At 40.3% G+C, this 27575-nt stretch overlaps 1 protein-coding gene across 1 annotated transcript in view; it reads right to left on the minus strand.

Moving 5' to 3' along the window:
- EFHC1 (EF-hand domain containing 1) overlaps window positions 1–27575 on the minus strand; it is an 856688-nt gene that overhangs the window by 600062 nt on the left and 229051 nt on the right. The gene's annotated exons all lie outside the window — the stretch shown is intronic.

Consider the following 27575-nt stretch of genomic DNA (forward strand, 5'->3'; position numbering starts at 1 on the left):
GTATGGGTGCTATTTATTTAAGAAAAAACTAAATAAACTCCATATCAGTACAAAAATGTTTATTAACACAAACCAAGTGTTCAAACAGCTAGGTTGTTCAAACAAATACTTGTATGCAGATTTAAAGTTCATCCATTTATTCATTATTTAACAAATACATTGTTGTCCTCATCTGGAGCATTTCTCCCCGGGCCTCCTCTGAAAACAGGCTCTGTGGAACCTAGTCGGACATTCCCGGTCAACAAATGTTAAATAAATTAAATAAATAAAATAAAATAAAAATTGTCGATTCATTCTGCTTTATGGGCTTGTGTCATTTTATATTTATTACTATTTATTTTTATGCGAGGTATTTCAAATTATTATTCACTCCAGCAGACTATGAGTAAACAGGCTTAGAGGAAGAAAGCACAGATGTGTAAGACCAAGAAGAGTAGTTCCAGAACCGCAAAGTGAAGACAATAGTTCGTAAAAAAGGTAAGTCCTTTATTAGTTGCCAAGTGGTAAAAATCCAAAGACAGTTGGTACAAAGCAGCAAAATCAGACCAAATGGTAAAAATCCAAAGTCAGTAGGTACAAAACAGCAAAATCAGACAAGTGCTTTCGCTTGGAGAATGCCAAGCTTTTTCAAGTCAAAAACAGTTGCCTGCAGTGAGGCAACTGTTTAAATGAGGATGTTAATTAGTCACATGTTTGGTTAGAGCTGAGTTGCATTAAGAAACAATTGAGACTGTTTTGAGCAAATGAACAGCCAAATAATAAAATGAAACATTAAAATGTGCATAGGTTAAATTGACATTGCATTGTTTATACATGACTGGTAAACCAAGTGAGTGTTATGATGAAATTAAAAACTTTGCTTGTCCAAAAGGTTTGGATAGAAATACAAATACAAATACAAGTGGAAGTTTAAAAAAAGCTGTGTGTGATCCAAGTGAGTTTGAAGTCAGCAGTCCTGTGTAATATGGAATACAGGGAGCTTGTCTGGCAACTCAAGCTAGATGCAGGCAGGCCCCCGGGGTTAAATGGCACACTTAGTATAGGCTCGGTTCTGAAGCTCAGAAGGGCTAGATTATAGCATGTCTCATCCTATTTTCACTATTTTTCAACACTGTTTCTTTGCCCATTGAACACACTTGCCCCAAGTCACCAAGTAGCGCAAATTCATATGCATCACAACATCTATTTTTAAGGCTAACATAACAGCACTACATTGATTCTCATATTACACAGGACTGCTGACTTCAAACTCACTTGGATCACACACAGCTTTTTTTAAACTTCCACTTGTATTTGTATTTGTATTTCTATCCAAACCTTTTGGACAAGCAAAGTTTTTAATTTCATCATAACACTCACTTGGTTTACCAGTCATGTATAAACAATGCAATGTCAATTTAACCTATGCACATTTTAATGTTTCATTTTATTATTTGGCTGTTCATTTGCTCAAAACAGTCTCAATTGTTTCTTAATGCAACTCAGCTCTAACCAAACATGTGACTAATTAACATCCTCATTTAAACAGTTGCCTCACTGCAGGCAACTGTTTTGACTTGAAAAAGCAGCATTCTCCAAGCGCTTGTCTGATTTTGCTGTTTTGTACCTACTGACTTTGGATTTTTACCATTTGGTCTGATTTTGCTGCTTTGTACCAACTGTCTTTGGATTTTTACCACTTGGCAACTAATAAAGGACTTACCTTTTTTACGAACTATTGTCTTCACTTTGCGGTTCTGGAACTACTCTTCTTGGTGTTATCAGTTTTGCTCTTATTTTTCTTTCACAGATGTGTAAGACCTTACCATAACAGCAGATGTTGCACTGATCACTGTTGCAGTATTACTAAGTAAAGGGATATCCTCCCAAGGATAGCTATATGTTCGGCCAGCATACCAAAGCCTGGCTGCCTTCTTGTGCCATACTTCTGATGTGCAACCAAGGCTTAAGAGTGCTCGTAGGTACATAAGGTATACATTGGCTCAAATTACTTCAGGACTTTCTTTCCTCAGATCAGGGAAATGGATACCGAAGCAGAAGAAGAGGTAAACTATATACAAATATAGAAATTATATAAATAGCAAAAGGAAGAGGAAAAAGAAGAAAAGATCTGCCCACCTCATCCAGTGAGCAACATGGGGGAATGAGGGTGGGATGCAGTACCGCAACACTGATCAGTCAGACATCTACTGTTACACTAAGTTCTTACACAACTGTATTATGTCCTTCCTTGGATCACTGTCACAGTATTACTAACTGACTACAAGATTTCAAAAACTGCCTGCATACAGACAGATGTGCATTGAAAAGCTAAGCTAGGGTCTTTGATTTCTCAAAGAATTGATCTAGCAAATCCAGCTCTAGCCTTGGAAAAAAAATATCAGTCTTATAATGTCTGGTAAAGGTGTGGATAGAAGACCAAGTAGTTGCTTCTAGAAGAGTTTTAGAATCTAGACCTTTACAAAGGGCTTCAAAAGAAGCAACAGCTCTATTGAAATGTGCTTTAACAAGACCTGGGAGATGTTTTCCATGAAAGGAGGATCAGAAGGAAATGGCACTAGAAATCCATTTAGAAATTGTTTGTTTAGATTATGGAAGAACTAACTTTTTGTCCTGTAAGAAAAAAAAGTTGATCAGATTTTCTGATGTCCTTGGTTTCGTCAAGTTAAAACCTGGGCATCTAAGGAGCGCAGGAGTCTCTCTTCTTTTGTTAGAGGAGATGGAAAAAGGTGGGGAGGTTGATGGACTGGTTCAAGGAGGGCTCATAGACCCCCTTAGGCATGAAAGAAGGGTTACTCCTAAGGGTTACCCTGTCCTTGTAGAGGATAAGAAAATGTGGAGAGGCCATTAGTGATTGCAGCTCTTCACTGAAGTCAGAGCCATAAGCAAAACAGTTTTCCAAGTACAGAATTGAAAAGAAGAGAAGGAAGCAGGTTCAAATGGCTTATAAGTTCTCTAAGACATCGTTTAAGTCCTAAGGAAGAAAACATTTCTTCTTCATGGCCTAATATGAAGGATACCTTTTATAATCTGTCCTCAAAACAAGCAGATAGAGATTAAACTAAGGACAGACAGACAGAGATGGCTGACAAATATGCTTTGATAGAAGAAAATACCAGTCTAGAACTGAGCAGCTTGCACAAATAAGAAAGAATATTTGGGATATCCTTTTGATGAGGTCATTTTCTTCTTCTTCTGGTACAAATAGAAAATATTTTCAATTTAGAAACACAGGATTTCCTTGCTGCAAGTTCTCTAGCCTCCTATAATAAAGTAATAAAGCTACCACCTTAGACTGGATCCTTCTCAATAGCCATCTTACTACCTATAAACCAGGAATCCTTCCAGACGATATTAGTGACCACATGATAACCTATGTTATTAGGCAGAAAACCCATTGTCCTAATTTTCATAATATTATAACCTGCCGCTCCAAAAAATTCTTCAATCCTCAATCCTTCCAAAATGAACTCAAAGCATGTGATTGGTCTCCTGTGCTACACCTCCAACTAGATGAAGCAGTAACCTTTTTCAATACAAAATTCCTACAAATCTTAAACTCCCATGCCCCAATTAGATCCTCCCGCCTAAGGACCAAAATTGCCCCCTGGCTAACAAAGGAAACTAGGCAAAAGATCCACCTCAGAAATAACATTTGGAACAAATGGAGAGCTTCTAAAAGTCCATCAGATCACCTTTATTTCAAACAAGTAAGAAATGCCACCAAGAAAGACATTCGCAGAGATAAAAAAGACTACTACTCTAAACTCCTTCAATCCCAAAAAGCACAACCTCAAAAATTCTGGTCAGGCATTAACAAACTACTTCAACCAGGACACTCTAAAACTCCTTCACCTTCTGGATTCCAAAATAACTCCAACCAGATTCCAGATGCTTTCAATAACTATTTTACTGAAGCCATTCTAAACCTTGCAAATTCTATACCACCAAGCACCACATTGCCTCTAAACACCCCTAATCCTACAACTCCTACTTTTCATTTACAACCTGTTCCTACATCTCTCATTTCTAAATTCCTTCAAAAACTCAAACTCTGCACCCCTTCTGCTGATTGCCTTCCAGCAGAATACCTACAAATAGCAGCTAAAGCCATTGCCTATCCCATCTCCATCCTTATAAATAGAACTATCTCTGAAAGCAAAATCCCATCCATATGGAAAGTTTCCCACATCATCCCCTACACAAAGGTGGCACATCTACTGAGCTATCAAATTTTAGGCCTATAGCCTTACTCTCACCCATTGCTAAAATAATGGAGAAATGCATAGACAGCTACTTGACCACCTTATCCACAATAATCTGCTTGCCAATTGCCAACATGGCTTTAGACCATTCCACAGCACTACTACTGCTCTACTATCCTTCGCCAACTCTATTAATGAAAATCGCAACAACAATACTTTCTCTTCTGCCCTATTTATAGACCTCTCAAAGGCCTTTGACATGGTGAATCACAACTTACTCATTGAAATCCTAAAAGCCCAATCACTTGACTCACAATCACTTCTTTGGTTTAAATCCTACCTTGAAAACAGACAGCAGGCTGTCCTTTGGAATAATACCCTTTCTTCTTCCCTCCCAGTGATAATTGGTGTACCTCAAGGCTCGATTTTAGGTCCTCTTCTCTTCTCATTATTTATTAACAATCTATATACCAATATTCCAAAAGCCACTTGCATCCAATATGCAGATGACTCAACATTAATTTGTTCTGCCAAATCCATAAACTCTCTTCAACTCCAAACCCAATCAGTATTAAACACTGTTGAAAAATGGTTCATGCAACACTGCCTCCTTCTGAACCCCAAAAAAGCAAAACTACTACTCTTTGCTCCTACTCCTAAGTCGTCTATCCCTATCTTCATAGTAACCTCTAGCAATGGCACTAATATAGTCCCTGATACCTCTACCCGCTTACTGGGAGTTACAATTGACAACTCCCTTAGCTTCGATGAACACATTAATTCAACAATAAAAACTGTCAACAAAAAATTAGGTGCTCTCTATAGAATCAAGCCCTTCCTTACCCCTCCAGCCAGAATTACTCTTGCGCAGACCCACCTTTCCTCTACCCTCTTCTATGCTTCTGCAATTTACACTAATCTATCTAGAAATAACATTAATAAACTTTCCACCTGTCATAATAACATAGCTAGATTTGCTACCTGTTCCCCCTATAGAACTTCACTGTCATAACCTCAAACAATTGGGATGGCTTGAACTGAATAATAAGCTACTCTATCAGCAACTTGTGATAACCCAAAAAATCCTCTATCACCCCAATAATACACCAATCCTCACTAATCTAATCACCCCCTACAAAAATCTCCCTACACTTCGCTCAGCAAGCAAACCTCTAGTTTCTAATGTCAAATCAAACAACAAAGCAGGGGACTCACACTTTTCCAACACAGTAGGTAAAAGCTGGAATCAACTTCCAACTGAACTGTCTTGACTTGCCTCCACACATCTATTCAAAAAGCATCTTAAAGAATATCTAAAGAATCATTGGCTTTGTCCCTGCTCCAACCCTGACTGATTATACCCAATATACAAAAATTTCATAACTAAACTTGGTTCCTATTGCTCATGCTACTATAGTGTATACTTCCCTGATAAAGTGAACTTCTACTCTCATCTGATAACTATTGCTCTTTTCCTATCCTCTAACCTCATAACAAAAAAAAAAGTCTTACTTCGTTTTTATGAGTATCCCTTACTAAAATTGTTACTAAGTGTTTTTATTTCATGTCTTTTTTTATTGTATCTAACAATTTTCTGTAAACTTGTCTACTGTTATATTGTATACTTGTCTTTGTAACTTGCAGGAGCTGTTCTCCCCAGGCCTCTACTGAAAATGGACATATATCCAGTTAGACTAGCCCGGTCAACAAATGTAAAATGAATAAATAAAAATAAATAATACCTGTAACAACATCCGCTGAAAAAATGTGCCTGAGTGGAGTCAAATGGTTAAACTCAGCGTCTGAAGATTTGGATGAATTAAATATCCCTTGTGTTGTGTGAACAGGTTCATCCTGTAGGGTAAATGTGATGACTGCCATAGGTGAATGTGAAATCTGCACTGTCTGGGCTAGAAGGGAATCATCAACAAGATTTTGGGCTTGCTCTTCTTGATGAAGAGGACCTTGGGAATGAGAGTTAGAGGAGGAAATGCATAAAGAAATTTCCCCTTTCATGAGAAAGACATGGCATCCATCTTCCATGCCTCTAATCATGTTAGTCTTAAACAGAACAACCTGAGTTGCCTGTCCTGAGCACAGCCAAAGAGATCTATTTTAGGAGTAATCCACTGATGGACAATGTGTATTCATGATGGTCTGCCCTGGATTTTCTCAAGGAGTCTGCCACTGTGTTTCTCTCTTATGAAATGTAAACTGCCTGTAGGGAAAGACAGTGCTGGATAGCAATGTCCAAGCAGTCATGGCTAATCTGCAAAGATGACTGGACTTTGTGCCACTTTCTTTGTTTATATACCAAATCACCATGGTGTTGTCTGTATAAACTTGGAGGGAACCTGGTGTCCAAAGGTGGCTGAAGGACAGAAGTGCTAGAATAAGAGCCTTCATTTCCTTAATGTTTTGATCTTTACTGTTTCCTGTTTGACAAAACACTCTTGTCCTTTGTGTTCTTAGAAAATGCCCTCCCATGCCAGGTCTGAGGTATCTGTGCAAAAACTCCTAGCAAGAGGAAGGAACCAGAAAAGGCACTCCTGGACTGAATGAAATCTGGTTGATCTACAATAGATATTGCTTCCTGATGAAGGGCAAGAAAATAATCAGAAAGTCTGGGGGGGGGGGGCAGTGCTGAGTCCAAAGTGATTTGAGATACCACTGAATTTTCCTCATGTGGAGCCTAGCACAAGGAATCATATGAATTATGCCATGTACCCCAGGGCTCTCAAAATCTCTCTTTCTGATGGCAAATTCAAGGGGAGAAGGGATGGAAGATAACTTTCCAAAAAAATGAATATCATTGACAATGCACTGAGCCTGCATCCAAGGAACACCAGATCCTGGGATGGAATCAAATGGAACTTTTTTGAAGTTCGACATGAATTCAAGATGGCATAACACATATATTGAATGGTTATGAATCAAGAGATCATCTATATAACAGAAATTTAAAACCCCTGAAGCATGCAAAAAGTAGTGACAGAAGTAAGGCATTTTGTGAATACCCTTGGAGCAGCGGAAAGACCAAAAGGCAAAGCAGAAAATTGAAAGTGAAATAGTAAGGCACATAATCTGAAATATTTTCTGCAGTCTGGGTGAATGGGAATATGCATACATGCATCATTTATATCCAATGTCACAATGGAAATTGGGATTGTAGGTTTAATATTTTAAAACCTGGTGCCTACAGAAATTTGTTGAGAAAGGACAGATCTAAATGCATCTCCAGTTGCCCTTCCTGGATTAATAAATTGTCTGGAATAAAAACATTTCCCTGTAGGTGAGAGGGAAGCAACTCTACTGTTCCCTTGAGAAGAGGTCCTGAAGAACTGAAAGAATCAAGAGGACCTGGGCTCTGAGGGAAGTGAGGTATAACTGAATGAACTGGAAATAAAATCAAAGACACCCCATAACCTTTTTGAATGATGGAGAAAACCCATTTGCTTGATGTTCTGGATTCCCAGGCAGGAAGAGAAAAGAATAGTTTATTGCATATGGGGATAGAGGAAAGGCTAAAATGGGGATGAGGCAGAGGAGGAGAGTTATACTGAGGCTCTCTTGTCAGGAAAGAAGAGTTTAGACCCCTTAACTTATTGCTTCCTACAAAAGTATAGTCATCAGGAAGGCACAGTTCCTATGTATACTGTAAGAGTATACTTATATTTACAGGAGACTTCCCCATCTTCCTCACAAAAGTATACTTGTCACTGTTTTGAAAGTCTAATTTCTGAAATCCTAGTAAAGGTACATAAATAAAACTATGACAGCAAGGTGGTGTCTGTAAGCTGATATGATTTGTTAAGCATACCACTGAAATGGTCAGCATGGGATATACAGAGCTGGAATTATTAATGAGTTTTTGCAAAACGTCATGAAAAATATGACATATTTACATTACATATTTACATAAATACTGCAAAAATACAAAGTGATAATGTCCTGTTGGGGTGGCGTATTAGTTAGACTGAATGAGTTCACTATTGTACATTAAGGTAGAATAATAGGCCTGAAAATATAGAGACAGACTTGTGTTTTCATGTATGCATTTAGTTTCAGGGAAAGACAGTTCAGTAGAAAGGAAAAGATAATCTTGCTGGCTAAGCATGAAATGTGCAGAAATAATAGTTTTTAAGTGAAAGATACAAACTGTTCTTTTTTCAAGGGAAAGATATGTGTATTTGCAATGGAATGCTAAATGAAGAATAGACAGGCATGGTGAGGTACATGAAAGACAAGGCTTGGAAACCAAGGCTAAAGAGGCATGTAAAACATTGCAGAGTTTTGGTATTATTAGAAAACACTTCAGACATATTCAGTTGAGTCAGTTAAGTTAGTTTTTGGACTGATATGCAAAAGGTTTTTGCAGTATTGACACTCGAGCCTGAGTACTGAAGTCAGGTCAAATATCCAGTATTATGCAGGAGGAAAAGACTGTTTCAGTTTATATTATTCAGGAGAATCTGAATATATGTGCAGAACCTTTGGCTTTATTTATCAACACTGTTGCACAAATATTCAGATTCTCCTGAATAATATAAACTGAAAATATGTGCAGAACCTTTGGCTTTATTTATCAACACGGTTGCAGTTATCCAGCATTCCAGAATATTATGCTAGTCAGATATTGCTGATCTTCACTGTACATAATAAAGCATTCTTAACCAAACTATACTGTGTACAAAATTCATTCTGAAAAGTACAAAAAGACTTGGCCCATAAATGAGAGACTGGCACCTCTTCAGCAGAAGTTTGGATAATTAACAGATAAGGACATTCATTCCAGTCTCATTTCCAGTCTCATTTCAGTTGTTTCCAGTTAATTCCAGTATACTACAGTCATCAGTTCTTTCAATGGTGAGCCTATTATCGATGGGGGGGACAACAGTTAAAGTAAGTCCTAAAATCCCATAGCACCCTTATCAGCAGTCAGACTATGTGCATTCTACAGAACAGACTTTAGGGCAAAGTAAAAGCAGTCTCTAGCACTTTTTTCCAGTCTGTCAGTAACTACAACAGAAGTGTTTCATAAAAAGAAGTTATATACTCACCATAACGTTCCATGTTTGTTGTCCAGTATCTCGCCTTCAGTCTTGCTATTTGGGTTCAGAGTCAAAACCTTGGCTCCGACTCAGCCTGTACTAAAGCTCGAGAGCTTCTACTGGCTCGAGGCTGAGTCTTATCCCATGGTGCTTAGTGGCTATTCCCCAGATCTTGTTTGAGAAGGAAAGTTCCTATGATATATACAATATCCAAAAGGATAATATCTGAAAAAACATATTGTCAAAATAATTAGCAAGAAAAGGCAAGAAGGGAATCAGACCTTATCTGCCAATTTCTGAGAAAAAATTTCTCTAGATACTCCAGGAGGGGGATGACTGGGAGGGATGCAAGACTGAAGGCTAGATACTGGACAACAAACATGGAACGTTATGGTAAGTACATAACTTCTTTATGTTATGTTGCCCTATCTCACTTTCAGTCTTGCTGTACGGGACAGAGTCCCCAGCACCTTTTTCTTGGGTGGCTCAAGGGAATAAATTCCTCAGGACAGTGGAACCAAAAGATGCCCTGTTCGAGGAGGCCACATCTACTTTGTTAGGAGTAATAAAAGTATGAGGGTTAACCCACATAGCAGCAGCGCAAATTGAGTCCAGTGGAAGTCTGGATTGAAAAGCAATGGAGGTAGATACCGCTGTAGTTGAATGCTCTTTGATTTTCCCTGGTGGTTCCTTATTGTGGGAATCATAGACATATGTGATGGTTTCAGTAAGCCATTTTTACAAAGTAACTTTTGAGACTGACAAACCTTTTTTATTATCTGAATAGGAGACAAACAATTGGTCTGACTTTCGAAATTGTTTTGTCCTGTGCAAGTAAAAATGTAACTGTCTATGCACATCCAGCTGATAGAGATTATACTCTGCCTTGTTTTCACAGTTTGGAAAAAAACACTGGTAATTCTATACTCTGATTTAAATTGGCTTGAGAACAAACTTTCGGTAAGAAGGAAGGATTTGTTCTGAGGGAAACCCTGTCTTTATGGAAGATCAAATAAGGTGGACAGATAGACAAGGCTTGCAACTCTGATACTCTCCTGGCTGAAGTAATTGCTGTCAGGAAGAGTGTTTTCCAAGATAAAAATTTTAATGAACAAGATGATGCTGGTTCGAAAGGGGGCAGAATCAAAGATGATAATACTAGACTGAGGTCCCAAGGAGGAGAAGGTTCTCTGAAGGGAGGTCTTAACAGAAAGGTACCTTTTAGGAAGGCTTTGCATAGTCTATGAGACATTAGACTAGATCCTGATTCTCCCACATGATAATTAGAAATAGCAGCTAATTGAACTTGGATAGTGGCTGCCGCTGCCCCTTGATTAAAAGTTTCTGTTAGAAATTCCAGGATTAGATGTATAGATGTTGTAAAAGGATCTATATGTCTTTTGTCAGCCCAACAAGAGAACCTCTTCCATTTGCTTGCATAGAGATTCTTAGTCGTCTGCTTGTGTGAAGAGACTAGAATGTGACAAACTGCAGGGGACAATTCCGGAAGCCTGGCTAACAGCAAAAGTGGAGCAGCCAAGCTGTCAGCTTGAGGATGTGGAGTGCAGGATGGAGCGTTCCTTACTGATGTGTCAGAAGATCTGGCACTGGGTCCAGGATCCATGGGTCCTCCTGAAGGTAGGGCCAAAGGAAGGGGAACCAAATCTGACCAGGCCAGCATGGCACAATGAGAATTAACCTGTGACTCAACAACTTTGCTTTCTGTATGGCCTTTGAAATCAAGGGAAATGGGGGAAAGGCATAAAGAAGACCCAGGGTCCAATCATGAACCAGTGCATCCCTCGGTGACTCTCCCTGAGGGGAAATTAGGGCAAAGTAGTTGCTGCATTTGGAATTGAAGGGAGTGGCAAAAAGGTCACAGCAAGGCTGGCCCCATTTTCAAAAAATTTGATTTGCAACTTCCTAATTGAGGGACCACTCATGAGGCATGATTGCTCTGTTTAGCCTGTCTGCTATAATGTTGGATTTCCCTGGGATATGCATTGCTGTCAGAAAGTGTTGAGAAGATATCACCCATTGCCATACTCTCTGGGCCTCTCAACATAGAGGGTAGGATCTGGTTCCCCCTGCTTGTTGATGTACCATACCACCAACATATTGTCTGTTGGAATTGCAATAATCCCCATGGGAAGAGAGTCCTGAAGTGCTTTCAACGTCAGAAGCACGGCCCTCATCTCTAGGACATTGATATGAAAATGGTACTCATGATCTTTCCAAACTCCTTGGACCATCTGTCCCAGATAATGCCCCCCCACACCCTATCTGGGATGCATCCATGGTTACTGTTTACTGTAGCAATAGGTTGAGGAAGTACAAACGGTTTGCCCATTGTTACCTGAGTGGACTGAACCCACCAAAGAAAGTCCTTCTTGCAAGAATGAGTTATGAAAAGTTCATGAGACATCGGTAATTCCTGCATGGACCACTGGGCGAAGAGTAGCCACTGCAGTATTCTCATGTGAAGTCATGCCATGGGAAGTAGTGTTATCGTCACTCACATAGAGCCTAGGACTTTCAGCACAAATCTTGCCTGTACTCAGTTCTTGTTGAGTAAAATAATCACTTGACTGCATAGCGTCTCTATCTTTTCTTGAGGTAGCTTTGCCAGCATGTTGTTTGTATTTAAATCTGCACCAATGAATGTAATATGCTGTGATGGCCACAAGGCAGATTTTTCTATATTTATAGTAATGCCTAGTTTTGAAAAGACATGGATGGTGTAGTCTTTTGCTTTGATCAGTAGTTGCTTGGTGGTGGCAGTTAGGAGCCAGTCATCTAAGTATGGAAACACAAATCCTTGGCATCTCAGATGAGCCGTGACTACTGCCATGCATTTGGTAAACACCCTTGGGGGCTGTGGTGAGTCCAAAGGGCAGAGCTCTAAACTGGTAATGACTGGCTCCCAGCCAAAAGCGTAGAAATCTTCTTGAGCGCCTGTCCATCTTTATGTGGTAGTATGCGTCCTGAAGATCTAACAAGCACATCTAATTGTCTTTTCCCAGGAACGGGAGTGTAGACTGCAGTGTTACTATCCGGAACTTTGACTTTTTCACCGACTTGTTTAGTCTGCTGAGATCCAATATGGGTCTCCAGTCCCCTGTCTTTTTTGGAACTAAAATGAACGTTGAGTAAATTCTGGATCCTAGCTGGTCTGCGGGGACTTCTTGGATGACTCTTTTTTTCTAGCAACTTTTGTATTTCTAGAGTTGCTTGATCCTTTTGACCAGGTGGAATGTCTGGGATAGACTTTGGTGGCAGAGGTGTACATTGGAAGGGGATGTTGCATCCTTTGGATATAATGGACTGTACCCATTTGTCTTGAGTCAAACTCAGCCAGGCTTCTGGGTACAGTGATATCCCCCCCCCCCCGACTGCCTCCAGAGGTGGACAGGCAGACCTCCTTTCAGGAGCGCTGGAAGGCCTTACCAGAAAAAGTATCTCTGTCGCCCTGGTTTTGCGGACCCCCTCTGCCACGTGGATGGTGTCTTCCATTGTTTCCCCCTCTGGCCCTGGGGGAAGGATCACCATGAGTGTCAGATAAGGATCTTTTGGATTTACAGAACCACATCTTTCTGCCCTTTTGACCTTTAGGATAAGGTATGGTAGGGGCAGAAAAATGGACTCCAATGGCAGACAGAGTCTTACCATCTTGTTGGCTCCTGGTGTGAGTTTCTTTTACTTTAGACCCAAACAATGACAAGCCATCAAAGGGAGTGTGAATAAAGGAAGAACAGAAGGGTTCTGCAAACTCACAAAGGCGCATCCAGGAATGTCTATGAAGAGCTATTCCTGTGCCTGCTTCCCTGCTCGCTCCACTATCTGCATAAGATATGAGTTGCATGGAGGAGTTAGATATGGAGGTTAAGGTTGCAAGCTGGGAGTTAACCTTATGAGATAAGTCCTGGGCTGTAGCACCTTGCAGGGTATCTCTAGCTCTTTTAGGAGATCCCTCTGAAGTCACGTGAAATATGACAAATAATTCAGCGACCATAAAGTAAAGGCCACTGAGGAGAACATACGCGTCCCATATCTGTCCATCGTACAAAAATCCTTGTTCAGTGGATGAACAGATACAGAAGTTTCAGCTAACTCCTTTTTTGTGGCTGCTGCCATCACCATTGCATCTACAGGAGCCCCTTTAGTTAAATACTGCCTATCTTCTGGAGCCATAATGAACTTATTAGGCCTCCGCAGAACGGGGTCCACTGAGTCCAGACAGTCCAACACCTTCCAGCTCACCATATCCAGGAGAGGGTCAAAAGGTGGAGACACCAAAGAGGTGGAGGGGTGAGAGCCAAATGCCCTCCAGATATACCGACTCATCTTCAGAAGGGGAAAGGGACTTCCAGCCATCCCTCTGTTTAAGGATCTCCTGGATGTCTGAAAAAGAGACATCCTCAGAGGGTGACCTTGGGGACCCTTCTGAATCCTCTAAGTCAGTATCAGAAGTGACAGACTCAGGGGAGTCTATGTGCTTCCTCTTACACTGTCTCTTCCAAGGGACCTTCTTGGGGGGATGTTCCAGGGAGGAATCAGAAGAGGAGGATCCACCCATTGTGGCTTCCTGGGGCACTGGGTCACTACTCTGTGGGTGATGGAGACGTAATGAAGAGGTGGACACTGGTCCCTTAGGAGGAAGAGAGACTGGAGCTGAAGGTGGAGTAGACTCAGTTGAGAGCACACTCTGCATCATCTCAAAGGCACCGCGGTCCTGGGCCGAAAGAGACTCCAGCCCCGTGAGGCTGGGAGATCTCCTCGGCACCAAGGAGGGCAGCTCCAAGGCAGATGTAGGAGCCGAACTCACCTGAGCAGAGGTGCCGAGTGGGAAAGCCAGCTCCAGCAAGGGTCAGACCCGGCTCTCCCCCTGGAGCCGACCAGGGAGTGTCAGCCCCCAGGTCCCTCGATGAACGAAAGCATCAAGGAAACCAGAGCAGACATCAGATTTGAGATATCAGTAGTGATTACTGTCTCTGGTGGCTCTAGCACAATGACTTCCATACTCTCCTGCTCCAAACTCGTTCAAGTTGGAGGAGGAATAGGCATAGAAGAAGGTGCCATTGTCAGCTCCAAGATCTGATGGGCTGGGCGTGAGAGAATTTCAGCTAGGGCCCGGGTCTGAAGCAACCTCTTCACTACCCGCTCCACGTCCTCATCCGATAACCTGCAGGATCTAGAGGAATGACTGGAAGACTTGTGGCTACCTGCCACTGACTGTAATAAAGGAGACACTGGCACCGAGCGAACAGGCTCTAAGGATGGTGACCGGCTCCGCTTTCAGTTCTGCAACGGCTCTGATAACACAGATGGATCAAAGGGAGAACCATGTTTTTCAGCTCCGACAACTCTCGGAGCCGAAAAGGCATTATGTTTGGTCCTGCTTGTCAGCTCAGACACTGGAGCCAATGAAGCAGACTTTTGAGTCTTGTCCGATTTTTTGGTCTGATTTCCTTCATCCACTTTTAATAAGCCCCTCAGTATAAGCGTATTCCTCCTCTCCTGCAAGACCCTGGAGCTAAAACTATGACAAATGGAGCAGGAGTCTTGAAGATGGAGTAGACCCAGACAGTACACACAACTAGTGTGCCCGTCAGTAATGGACATCTTCTGAGTGCAGGAATCACACTTTTTGAATCCTGACTTGTGTTACTTAGCTGGTTCCATAGACATGCTAGCTATAAGGAAAAAGTTCTCAGTAAAAGTTAGAACAAAAACTATAACTGTTATAAAAAAGAAACATCAAAGAAACAAGTACCTAAAATAAGGTACTATCTATCTATCTATATATATCTATATATCTATCTATCTATATATATATATATATATATATATATTTTTTTTTTATATATATATATATTTTTTTTTTTAAAGAGAAGTCTCTGAGCTAAACGACTATCTTCTCCACTGGAGGAGGCACCTCTAACTTAAACGGTGTACTCCTAAAAGGGTTATAAAGAAGAAAAGGGTAAGAATCCTCTAATTTAAACAGATTCTTGAGGAGAAAAACAAGGCCCAAAGAAAAGATAACCGCAAAGATAAACTTACAAGGTTTAGAAAAGCTAAAAATAGCAAAAGGCTATTACAATAGCACTAACAAGTAAAAACAGCTAACAATTAGGCAGAAAATGTTATAAAATATTCAATTTTTCAAGCCTGAACCAGTGAAGACAATCCTGAAGCTTCAGGCTTTAGTATTGGCCGAGTCAGAGCCGAACCGAAACAGCAAGACTGAAGGTGAGATGGGACAACATAACATTAGACTTTTCTGCAGCACACCAGTGTTTTTCCAGATGGGAGACTCTGAAGTCATACAGAATAAGGACACAGCTGACAGCATAACAGTTACTCCTTACAGAGCAGACCTTTGGGTAAGACACCACTAATATTCCGGATATAAACTTCATATAGAAAACAGCCAGAGAAGACAAAGTACCTCTCTACATACAGTAACTGCAGCTGTTAGACAGATTGTGAAGCACCAGTGTTTATTCAAAACACTACTTCAGTTTTCATTGTGACATCACACAGCTAAGAAGCAAGAAAAAGTTAAAAAAACTGCAAATGACAGAATATATTAATCATAAAATTATGTATGTACTTTATAAGCAAATCAGACAGTAATAAAGTTTATATACATCAATTATGGTATATTTTAAAAATATGTTAACCAATACTTCTATAGAAAAGACACCAGTAAATGATTGGTTTAAAGTTAAAAACTGGGTTTCAGAAATGTTCACTTAAATTTCAAGGTTATTAGTTTAGAAATAGCACATCTTTCCTGATGCAAAAGTGTTACATCACAGAAGCATAATGCAACAAACACACTGTCTCATAATTCACAGAATGAGTCAACGTCTGTCAGTAATTCTTGTTCACAATCTTCAGAAATCAGTATAAATGCTACATCACATGTATTTCAAGATACAGAGTTAAGTTGTAGTACAGTTTCAAATACAAATGTTCATAATGTAATAAAGTCTAATTTACATGTAATTCAAAGTACAGAGTTAAGTAGCAGTATTACAAATATAGACACAAACAAAGTCAATGTTTGTAACATGCAGATTTACCAACCAACCATAAAGCAAACATTTGCAATATTTCAAGTTCACATTATTTCAAATATAAATGTTCAGAATGTCATATATTCTAGCTTATTGTTTTCAGAAGGCAGTGCAAATATTGCACTGAGGGGGGATAAGAGGGATCAGAGTGCAGATTTTTGATTAATTTGATAAAGTAAACACCAGCATAAATGATATACAGATTTCAGTGCAAAGTAAAGAAGAATGCATACCTTACCTAAAGTCAATGTTATTACTAGTGTTTCAGAGCAAAGTAAATAAAAAATGCATACCATAGCTTAAGTCAGTCTTTTTGCTCATTCTATAAAAAGGATGTTCAGCTTATCTATAAAGGGTGTGGCAGTCCAGCACCAAACCAGATTATTCATCTGTCATTGTTTAAGCTTGAAAGAAATGACAATATTTAATTGCTTGCAGAAAAAATATGGAATAATTTACTGATTAATACAGACAAATCAACAAACAGACTTTTATTAGAGGACACAAATGCAGTTTTTTTCACAATTTAAAGGGTAAAAGATTACAGCAGCTAACAGTTTGAAGTGTAACAGCTATGTACAAGGTATGGACATGTCATCACAGTTATATGTTGTTGTAGACCAGTAACAAAATTTTATTGAAAAATAAAAATGTTACAGAATGTAAATTAGTGCACACGGATGACACTTAAATTTGCATGCAGTAGAGCGTGCAAATGTACAGAATTTGAAGAACTGGTTTCAATAGGAACGTGCAGATTTATGTGTTAAAGATAAAATAAATTCCAGTTCAGCTGACTTACGTCTTTATGTTGTGCAGGGTATATCAGAAATGACAGTCAAGTTAGTTTGCAGAATAAAGGATTTACAGTTACAGATTTGGCAAATGAATTTTTGTGTTATTGTTTTGTTTAGCAGACATTGTTAAGAACTTTGTATTATGGTAGTAAAGTACTGCAATCCATAAATAATGCTTTAATACAGAGAGAGACAAAAAACATTCACAGATACTAAATGATGTTTTGCTAATTTACAGAATATAAAATTTAAAGTCAATGCTACATTTTAGAAGTGACAATAAAGTCAAAATTTCAAATCACATGCAAGAAAAGAGTACATCATAAATATTATGTGTCATTAAAGCCACAGATTCAACTCCTAAGTTTTACTTGTATAAAGGGTAGACCAATAAATTTTCAGAATTAGATCAATTTAACTCTGGTAATAAATGTGTATACTATATGAAGAAACTTCACATACTCATATAAAGGACAGACAAGTAAATTTCCAGATGAAAAAAAACTTTGCATACTTGTACAAAGGATAAACAAATAAACTTCCAGAATCAGATCAGTTCAACTCTAGTAATAAATGTGTATACTATATAAAGAAACTTCATATGCTTGTGCTAAGGACAGACAAGTAAACTTCTAGAATCAGATCAGCTCAACTCTAGTAATAATTGTGTCAATGTAAATGGTTCAAGAGTGTATATATTTCATGCAGAAATTGAAGTTTACCAAGCATGCCAAATCAGATTACAGGCCAGCTCAGTGAGCTGAATTAAAGACAGTGTACTGTATGCCATGAAACCATATGATAAAGATCAGTTTAATATTCTTAGTGACAGTTTAGGCAGTTACAGTTTTAAATATTTATCCAAGAAAATTGTAGACAGTAATGATAAATCCTTGCAGTATTCGGTAGTACTAAAAAAAAAATAATGTCAGCTAAAGAACCGGCTATGTTAAGACAGTGAATAGAGATTTATGTTACAACCAGAGGGTCACAGAGTAAACATAAAACAGTTAAGATTAATTTTATAGGGGTGCAGAAATATAAAAAAAAAATGTGAAACATTAATACAGTGTTAGAATACTGCTTTAGCTTCATTTGAGGTTATGACAGGAAAAAAACAATGCCACTGAGGTTACCATTTGATTTAATAAAAAAGTTACAGCCTTTCCATTTCACTGTAGTACATTATCAGTTCATTTACAGACTTGCAAAAATGTATTTATTAGTAACATTAGTTTAATTCAGTATAGTACATTATCAAGCTTGCTTACAGATTTACAAGAATTTATGTTTATTTTGTGCAGAAACATGTAAATAAAGTCAGGGCAACAAGCAATGCATTTATTAGTAACACTGGTTTAGTTCACTATAGTACATTATTTACTAGTAATATTGGTTTAGTTCACTATAGTACATCATCAGTTTGCTTACATAATTACAAGAATTTATTAGCAGCATATATTTATTTCATGCAGAAAAAATGTAAATAAAGTCCGGGCAACAAACAGTGCTATCAGATTATAATTGTTAAAACTGCAAATGTTATTTTAAGGACCTTACTGTTTTTGCTTTTTGTTTTTGTACTTTGCAGAAATAATTTCCAGGTTAATTTTAAATACAGTCAACAACATCATTCACCCAGCCTTGCACAAGAGATGGAAGAGGGGAGGTTTGGAAGGCCTAAGAAAAAAGAAAAGACCCAAAAAAGGACATTGAAATAACCTCCAATACCTCAGCAGTGACTGGGACAATGCAGAGTAAGGCCTAAACTTGGCAAGAGATGTAGTGCACAAGTCAACTATCTACAGAAAAAGTGTGTACAACACATGTGTATTCATGTAAATTAGAGTTAAAGCAAGTATGTAAACATTCTCACATTTTCAGACAGTTGTATAACAGTACTAGTTTTCAGTTTATGTTTTTATCTATGTTCAGACAATACTGACAGTACTAATGTCTTAGTTTCCAGAATATAACATTTACCAGTTTTCAATTATGCTTTTATCTGTGTGCAGTAACACTGACAAAGATATTCTTTTAGTATTAGTTTAGTTAGTTTCCAGCATATAAAGTTATTTTAAATGTTCAGTATAAATATGTATAACTTTAATGTAAATTTCAGTAAAGGTTCAGAATACGACATTCATACTCAGTTATGTATTCAGTATAGTACATTTCAGTCAAATTTCAGAATATAACATTATTTTTTATTTATTTATTTTATTTTACATTTGTTGACCAGGATAGTCCGACTGGATGCATGTCCATTTTAAGCGGCGGCCCGGGGAGAAAAGCTCCACAATAATAATAAAAATAATAATCATAGTAGTAATAGTACAATAATATTCCAAGAGAGCAAAGGATATAGATACAATATATCAGATAGTTCACCACAGTAGGAACACATAGACATATGCTAAATATTAATAGAGTGAAAAAAAAATATGAGATAGAATCATTTCACAAATTTAGAGCACATTAGGGATACTATAGTATAGAGAAATGATAAACTCAGCAAGCATAACTGTACATTAAGATATGACGCATCAGATGTGTGGAGTATCTGCTTGCTGATAGTCTACTAGCTAGGAAAACACCAAAATTTTGAATTAAGTTAGTCAGGGTTTAGGCATAGACAGACCCAATTGGCTTTTAAGTATTTTTGAGGCCTTTTTTAAATAGGGGAAGAGATAGCTTTTGGGTAAGGTTTGCAGGGAGAAGGTTCTAAATTTTACCCACTGCATTAGCAAACAGGGAATCACCTGCTGTGTTATTGGATTTTAGGGTTTGGACTGATAACTTGTTGGACGAGCGAAGTGGCCTGATAGCATTATGTGGGCTAATAATGCTCTTAAGGCTTGGGGTATTATCCGTCTGGTTGAGTATTTTGTGAGCTACTGTGAGCTGGTTAAGCTTTAGTAGGGAAGGAAATTCCAGCCAGTCCAGTTCAGTTAGGTTTTTGCACTGGTGCGTCCTGTATGCCATACCTGTGGCGAATCTCGCTATATGGTAGTAACAGGAAAAGATAGTTTGCTGAGGTTAGCTTTTGAGAGGTTTGTAAATACTGGTGAGGCATAAAGGAGAGTGGAGAGATGATGGGTTTGGGCAATAGCACACCTAGCAAAAGGGGTTAGGAAAGGTTTGGCCTTGTAGAGGGATCCTATTTTTTTGTTGATGGAGTTAACTGTGTGGTCTATGTGCACATCAAATTTGAGGTTAGTGTCTATTATTACTCCTAGGAGCTTAGTTTGGTTATCAGGGGAGATGACTGTACCATTGTTAGACTTAATAGTAAATACTGGATGGGTGGATCTAGAGGTGGGAGAGAAAAGCTACAAGTTGGTTTTGTTGGGATTCAAGACAAGTTGTCGATCAGTTAGCCAGTTTTCAATACTGTTAAAAGTTTTCTTGGTTAGGGATAGCAGACTAGGTGATGAGGTCGAAGAGCAAATCAGCATGGGATCATCGGCATATTGGATACATTAATGTAAAATTCAGTCAAGTTTCGGAATATGACATTCATACTCAGTTATGAATTCAGCAGAGTACATTTCAGACAGATTTCAGAATATATATCATTCATACTCAGTTACAACATGCATTACATCACACTTCACATGATTCAGTCATTAGTTTAAGGGTAAAGTGACAGAATTATTTGTAAACAGTATTACTGCATCACACATTACATTATCCAGTCATTAGTTTTAAGGGTAACGTGACAGAATTATTTGTAACAGCTTATTAAAATAAGTTATATAAAGAATAGGCAGTAATAGTTATTTAATATAGTCAAAGCAAAACTGGGCAGGCTTAATTTGTTAATTACTTTACAGATTACAGTGCACTTTACATAATTATTGTACATTAGATAGAAAGTTAAAAGGACACTGAAAGAGCACGCAAAGGTATAGATCTGAAATACAGGAAAACTAGGTTTTAGTAAACTATTACAGCTCAGAAATATTTACAGGATATTTAAGACACAGATTTAAAAGGCAGACATCTATTACAGCACACAGAAATTAAAAAGGTAAAAATTATTAACAAATCTAGCTGAAAATGTACAGACCAGTACCGGTTAATATACTATATGGTAATTAAGCTTCAATACCAGTTATAAAGGTATCCCTCTAGTGCCGATTTCAGTCAGTCTTCATAAAATAGCCATCATGCTTGATAGGCTATATAACAAAAAGTGAATGGACTAAACAGTACAAAGTTTGAGGATTTAAATCTATGGACAACAGGGAAAGGTTTCATTTGCTATAAGAGATCAACATCATGGTACAATAAGGCACCAGTTCATAAGGTTAAAAAACATAGGCAACAGACAGACCCCAGGATTCATAAAGCCTGCGCCAGGTGCAGGTGTAGCGTCGGCGTTCTAACACCAAATATGGCTGCCGAGTGATCCCGGTATGAGCTGCTCCCATGTGCACTGCCTGGGTACACTACGCCCGCACAACTCCCGGGCCCTGTATGCTAATTACCCCATGTGCAGCAGTGTAGCATATAAATGAAGGTATGTAGTGATCCAGGAAGTGGTGCAGGCTTAGTGTAAGCATGCAGAAATGTAAGCCGTAGAAAACGGTTTACATTTTTACAAACATAAAATCGGAGCCATGACAGCCGACCAAACACATGTATTATATTGTTAATATATGCCAATGGCTAAATATATAGCCACTGGCATAAAAAATCATGTACAAAATATAAAATTAACATTTAATATATATAGTCGCGCTATTGTGACGTGGAAGCGCTGGTCAGCAGTGTGCAAAGGGGATTGCAAGGAAAATATAAAAATATAGAATAAAACTACAATGTAACACATATCACGATTTCCCCATAATAGTCAGTGGCAGGCATGCCACACCATACTATGGCGCAAGGGTTGCTAAGGGGCTGTGACAGTGTTATGTGTGGTAGCTAGGAATTAGTAGGCAATGCCATGCAAATGAGAGGAGTAGTAGTGAATCACAGATTCCCTGCTGGTGTAAGGATGCACCTCACAGCATAGCGTTATAACACCGAGATGTGCCCTTGAGATAAAGATGACATCAAGAGAGGGGTGTGTCGCCATTGCTGTAAGCACATTGGAGCATTGCTAAACCGGTTTTCCCCTAGCTAGGCAAAGCTGCAGGATAGGGGTGTGTTGAACTGGCCATAGCTTTGCTTAGCTGAGAGTACACAAGGTAACTGATTATGCATGTGAACAGAGATGAAAACATGCATAAACCAGGTAAACGGGTTTGCGCTGCGCCCACTGCAGCTGAAATAGGAATGATATAGGAAACAAATAAGGAAATGCTGCAGGGAAATTGGAGTACAAATGACTAATTAAAATCTAGGAGCCTACAGTGGGCCACTGACAACAGCTAACAAGGCTGCAAGCAGCTACTTGCAGAACAGGAAAGGGGAGGGACTGTACTGCAAAGAAAACAGTAGTGTCAAAGCAGAACAAAGCTGATTTGCAGTATATCAGCTACAAGACACATTTTGCCATGACTGGGTAGGGAAAGTACAAAACAAGAAAGACAGCAGGTGGATGCATGCCTGATAATGGGAGGGGATCCAGGTTTATAAGTGAATTAAAGGGCAACAGATTAATCAAGGCAGGCAAGCATATCTCCACAGTAAAGTCCCCACACTTGCAGTACTCATTGTAAAACCCATAATTAAGACATGCTGCAGCTGGAATAGCTCATACACACCCACTGACATCAGCAGCATCCATAGCACAATAGTATAAAGTGTGAAAGCACCTCACACACATTTGTGTATTCCCATACACTCTGCACCAGTGGTGTATACAGACTGGGAACTTTTAGTATGTACATGTTAGGGGCTGCCATAGCTTTGATCCACCAGCATGTGTTGGAGACTGAAGGTGGTGTGGAGGATGATACACATGACCACCTCAGGCACCAGAGGAGGAGGACAGTGTTCAGACCCAGGGTAACCTACCAGGGGCTACATGATCTGGAGATAGAAAAGGGTTACAGGGTGGACAGGGACATCCTACAGCAACTTGTGGAGCTGTGCCTGCCACACCTCAGATCCAGAACAAACAGAGGGGAACAAATCCCAGTGGATACGAAGGTATGTGTAAGCCTGAGAATACTAGCTACAGGTACCTTTCAAAGACCAACTGGGGATATCATGTGGATCTCACAGGCATCAGCATCCAATGTACTACACCAGTTCCTGGATGCCATGTTACCACATGCCATTGAGCACATATACTTCCTCCGAATGCAGGAGGAGTTGGCCAGCAATATGTGTCTCTTCCACCATGTGGCAGAATACCTAGAGGTACTGGGTGCAATAGACTGAATGCACATACACACCAAGTCACCATCCGGTGAGCAGGGTAGGCACTATATAAACCGCAAGGGATACCCGTCCATCAACTGCCAGGTCATGTGCAATGCCCAGGGCATTATCATGGATGTGCATGCTGGCAGCCCTGGAAGCTATCACGACACCCACATCTGGTATGCCTCACAGCTGTATTGGTTATTTGCCATGGGGGGCATCCCAAATGGCCACCTGGTGGGGGATGCTGGCTATGCGCTGGAACCGTGGATGATGACTCCCATCAGAAATGCACACACACCTATGCAGGAACGCCATAATGAGGCACACACACAAACCAAAATCATCATAGAGCATGTGTTTGGGATGCTGAAATCATGGTTCTGTTGCTTGGACATATCTGGTGGAGCCTTGCAGTACTCTCCAGTCACGTGTGCCAACATCGTCATAGTATGTGCCATGCTACACAATATGGTCCTGCGGAAACAGCTGCAGCAGAGACAGAATGGTGAAGGCCCTCACAGCCCACCACCATTGCCAAGGGCCCCACAGGCACAGAGGTACTCAGACCATGAACACCCTGAGCCAGCCCCAGTAGGCAGATGGAGGCGTGCCCAGTATGCCCATGCCTTGGCAAAGAGGGAATGTATAGCAAACACACTGACAGTGTAGGCACCTAGGGACTGATGCATTTCTCCACCTGCGCACACAGTAAAAATGGATGGCACACACACAAGACTACCTGTAAATTGTCATGTATAGGCAGTCTACAGTGTGCATCCAACATAGGCAGCCCTCAACTATTGCACACACACAACTGCCATTGGGACAAGGTAAGTCAATGCCTGAACAGTAAATTAAGCTATCAGCATGCGCTGATACTGTATGCATAGATTCATAGGTAAGTACTTGGCCAACTGCCAGAGGCCATTCATAAGCCCAGCCAAAATGTGTCAGCTTTTGCCACCCCATTGATTCATTAACTGTCCCTCTGTGGAGCAGAGCCAATGGCGGGATCCCTGGGGTGCATCTACTGTTCCCCATCCACTCTTTTCTCTTGCAGAGTGTTAGTGAGGGGCTCTGTATAATGTAGTTAGGGATGTTGTTCCAAAGTATGGGGAGTGTCTGTGACAGGAATCCGTCCCTCCAGCATCTTCCAGTTATTGTTGTGGCAAGGTTCAGCTCACTACAGTGTGTGGTTCACTGTGACATGGATTCCCATAGGTGGAGCATATCCATAAAGCTTGAGTTCGACATGGCTGTGTTGGCCAGCAGAGATCATCTCTGGGTAAATGAGATGACACTGAGTAAAGCAGGAGTTTATTTAGTCTGGCTGCATAGGCCATATGTTGGAGGCCAGTATTCCCCTTGGCGAGGTACATTCGTGGACCTCCCAACTGTTGGAAGTGTCTTCTGAGGTACATCCCAAATGGGTTATTATACCCTATGATGGGACTGATGAGTGATGAGTAAAGGGGCACTATAACCCCAGTATGCCTAGATGGGAACCCTTTAGTAATCATATGGCCTACGTAGAAGGATGTCCTAACTACTTTGGAGATATTATTGTCAAAGGGGAGATCACTACCTACCTTAGTCCCCAGATACCCCATTACCTTGTCCGTATTAAAGTGGCTACCACTTATGTGTTAATATGTGGGTGCTTAATATTCCACAACGGAATGACCATGCAGTTAGTGGCACATGGCTGGAGGCCTTGATGTTAACACCCTGTAACGGTCTCTGTGAGGCCCCTTGAGGGATATCTGTGTCAGCTGGACTATCAATCATGGCTCACAGTTTGCAGTCATTGCCAAACATGGTCTGCCGTAGTTCACCTGTGTTTGCTTGTACCTCTGAGAAGTATATGCCAAACAATAGAGCTCCCAGGATGGAGTCCTGTGGGACACCAGTCGTGACTGGTCAAGAGTTGGACCTGGAGACCGCTAGTCATACCATGTGGGTTCTGTGTGCAAGCCCGTTGGCAACCCAACCTGTAATGTATGGGTGTATGTACAGGCTGGTGTGTTTATCCATAATACCTGAGTGGGGCATGGTGTCAAAAGCCTTGGCTTGGTCCAGGTAGTATGTGTGAACCACCACCCCCGTCATCTAACGTCTTGGTGACTGTATGTAAGACGTCAAACAGATTCAGTAGGCATGAACTGCACTCAACGGAGCTGACCTGGGTTGGGTCACATGTTCAGAGGTTACCAATGCTTGTTAATGAGTGCCATGAGGATGCGATCCATACCATTGCAGACCAGGCTAGTCAGGCGTATTGGGTGGTAGTTACCATGGTCAGTTGTGATTTCACCTTGATGGAGTGGAATAACCATTGCCACGTGCAATTGTATGGGCATGTAGCCTGTGGAGAGGCTGAGGTTGGAAAGCTTAATTAGGTGGGGGGTCAGGTTGTCTTGTACAGTTTGCAAGATGCAGTCTGGGACAACATCTGCCTCCACTGACGCTGTGTTCTGTTGTTAGAGAGGGCCATTTCCACCTGCATGTCTCTGATGTGTGGGATAGTGTACCTTTCGGGTAGTGTTGTGGGCTCTTTAGGGGATGAAGTATGCACTGCATGTATCTGCAAGGATGTTGGTGATATCAGTAGGGTCAGCATATTTTGTGCTATATTTCACCGGCACAGTGCAAATCTGTTTCACCACTTAGATACTTGACATAGACCAAGAAGGCTTTGTGGTTATCTTTCGAATCCTTGTGTATTTTCCTGCTGATGTTAGCCCTGGATGATGTCATGAGGGACCTACGCATCATACTAATAGTGGTCATGGATGTCTGCCCTTCGTGGGATTTGCTGTTTGTCTGGAACACTGTCCTACTTCTGTAGTATAGCCTGCTTATTGCAGAGGTCCACCAGACTGGTGTCCTTGTCTAGCAGGAGTGAGTCTTGGTTTACCAATGAGGCACAATCCATACATCCGTGTAGATGCTTATAGACTGCATTTCTAAATCTGTCTGTATCTTGAGCAGTGTTTCCCCTTAGCATGGGGGCTGAGAAACCCCTCACCCCTGTCACTAGAAGTGTAAATTTAGCTGTAGGAAAGGTATACACTGTGGTATCTGTGGATGGGGGAGATGCTTGGGTGTGGAAACAGTGAATAGTTCATGGTCAGATCTAACCAGTGACCAGTTAACCTCTGCTGTGGTGCACCTGTTGCCATGTTGATGATGACCACTTCTAGTATGTTTCCACCCCTCATTAGGGAGGTTACCATATGATACAGGGCATATGAGGTGATAAATTCCAGGAAGCGCCGGGCCTGGAAGTGAGTACTGGAGTAAGTTTCCCAGTTAATGGTATGGTAGTTGACATCGACCAATGCCAGGGTGTGCATTAGGACTGTTATGTTCTCCACTGTCTCTAGGTAGGTGGAGTGGTGGTCCTGGGTCTTGGAGGGTGATACATAGCAGGCCACAGTTTACATTGCAGTTGTGGCTGATGTTAGCTGCACATGGATGATCTCAGAGGTATCATGCTGCCCCACTAACCTGGAGATGTAGGTATCCCTGATGAATATGGATACACCCCCTCCATGTCTGTGTCAGTCCATGTTCTGTGGCTGACATGTGTGGTATGGGTTGTAGTCTGGTAGTGCTGGTGTGCTGTCAGAAGCCTTAAGACAGATCTCAGTTACTGCACAGATGTTGATGTTGTCCATCCTGAGGAGTGCTGTGAGTGCATGCATGTTGTGATCACAACCCCTGCTGTTGAGTAGCATAACCCTCATTGATTCTGCTACTGTGCTGTTTACGGAGCTGGTATTCACCTTCGAGACTCTCCTAAATAAGGCACCATGGGGGCACCAATAGCCTTGGCAAGTATTCCAAAGCCTAAGGCTGACACATAGGCCGTTATGGTATTGTTGCATGCATGTTTCCCATCTGTGCTTGTTTTTCATCTCTCCTGTAGGTAACTTACTGGTAAGCGATAGGAATCCTTAAACTTATACAAGTCTTCTAGCTTCCAAGATAGGCTTTTGGAGTGACTAAGTATCAGTGTTCTGTATGTTCTTCCTGTACTTAACTGTTTCCTGACTACATAATGATTTTTCACTGTATATTATGATCTGAAAGTCTGTTTATTCACATATT

This window comes from Protopterus annectens, chromosome 2.part1 (assembly GCF_019279795.1).
Source record: "Protopterus annectens isolate FY-2018-M chromosome 2.part1, PAN1.0, whole genome shotgun sequence".
Lineage (NCBI taxonomy): Eukaryota > Metazoa > Chordata > Ceratodontiformes > Protopteridae > Protopterus > Protopterus annectens.